The 1,650-nt window shown below is 40.1% G+C and overlaps 1 long non-coding RNA gene across 1 annotated transcript; it reads left to right on the forward strand.

Moving 5' to 3' along the window:
- Positions 1-228: 228 nt before the first annotated feature.
- Positions 229-932, forward strand: LOC123958624. Its single transcript, XR_006822127.1, has 2 exons — positions 229-416; positions 808-932. It is a non-coding gene; the product is annotated as an uncharacterized LOC123958624 (long non-coding RNA).
- The last annotated feature ends 718 nt before the right edge of the window (positions 933-1,650 follow it).

Below are 1,650 nucleotides of genomic sequence, written 5' to 3' on the forward strand. Positions count from 1 at the left end.
TAAAACGTACGTTCAGGCTGAAAATTGAACCGTGGTGTTGTATCGGGAGAGGCAGTGACTTTACCAGCGGTGAGTAAGACACAGTATAAGTAATACATGTTATTTGTTAAGCTATGAGGAGAGGAAAAGTACGCTAGCCGCTAGGCTAATTTATGCTGTGTAAAATACCATAGGCTAAGCTAAAAACTGAGACTTCAAAAAAAAAAATCTAAAATTTTGATTATTATTAAGCCATGTTTTATGTGTGGTGGTGGAGTCTATTTAAAGTGAACTTTACTGCACTTAACCAATTACAATTGTTTTATATGTTGTTTTTTTCTTTTATTGCCAGAAACCACAGAAGAAAGAGGAGGTAGCATGATGTGGCCATTGTGACGGCAGAAAATTGTTTTCTTCTTATACTTAAAGTCATTTATGTAAGTACTTATAAGAGTGCTGTTTTTCTATTATTATGTCTTATACATTGTTTTAATCTTTAACCTGTTCCTTTCATTATTATTCTCATCATTCTAGTCTGTCCACATGTGTAGGGTTTAGGACAGGGATGTGGAGTTGTTTTCTGTTCCGCTGCTGTTTGGGCTGAGACCAGTCAAGGCTGGGAGAGGATCTTTTGTTCCCCAAAACATAGAAACCCAGACTGTGTAAATGATCATGCAGCCCTTTGCTCTGGGCCAGACATTAGTGACTGTCTTTGGAGACAGAACCTCTGGTGCAGCTGATTTGTGTTGTAGTACTTCTTTGTTTATTCTATTTTGTTAAATTCTTACGGTTTGTTGTAACTCAATTATTTGCTCAACCCCTCACCAGGAAACGGATTTCCACGACAGCCATCCCTGGCATCTTGGTAAGAGGAGGATAAAAAGAAGGAGAAGTAGGAGAGCAACGCAGAAAATAAACCAAAAACAATAAAATATACCTTTTATATTTCCACACATGTTGTTTAGTTACATTAATAAGCTTCTTTTGTGTTCAACTTTACTTCCACGTCTCATGAGACGTGCTGGTAAACACCTAGGGGAAGAAGTAAGAGTAAACGAATAGTGCAACTCAGGGATGTACTGGGACTGAAATTCAGCCGGGGACTGTGAGACGGAGATTTCATTATGACGAAGACCTTCAAGAGACTTTTTATGACACCTGCCTGTTAGTTTGTATTTGGCACCACTGCACTGAGGAAGACCAGGTCAGGCAGCCTGAGTCAGTCAGAACACTAAAATAGGTTAAAATAATCAAAATCTACAATGCAGTCTCATAAAGTAGAGCAGCTTCAGCTCTGGGTTGGCCTCTCCCTGGCTCAGCTCCCCTGTGCTGGACCCCGACTCTGCTTGTGCTGATTATACAGCTACATATGCATGAGAAGAACATCAGTAATAAATATAACTAATAATAATCCATTCTCTAATTCTATCTATGGATGATTGCTGACCCAGCCCTGCACAGGCCCTGTACCTGCCACTGTTTCTGGTTCCATTGTCCTCCTCCTCCTTCTCCTGCAGCTCCTCCTCTTCCTTCAACTGTTATATATAATATAATCCAGCCGTATAAATAATCTCAGGTTATCTATGAAGATTCTCAGTCATCCAGGTCATAGTTATCCAAAGGACTTCTTCAGTTCTGCCCAGGACTTCTGGGCAGAACTGAAGAAGTCCT

The sequence above is a fragment of the Micropterus dolomieu genome, linkage group LG20 (genome assembly GCF_021292245.1).
Source record: "Micropterus dolomieu isolate WLL.071019.BEF.003 ecotype Adirondacks linkage group LG20, ASM2129224v1, whole genome shotgun sequence".
Classification (NCBI taxonomy): domain Eukaryota; kingdom Metazoa; phylum Chordata; class Actinopteri; order Centrarchiformes; family Centrarchidae; genus Micropterus; species Micropterus dolomieu.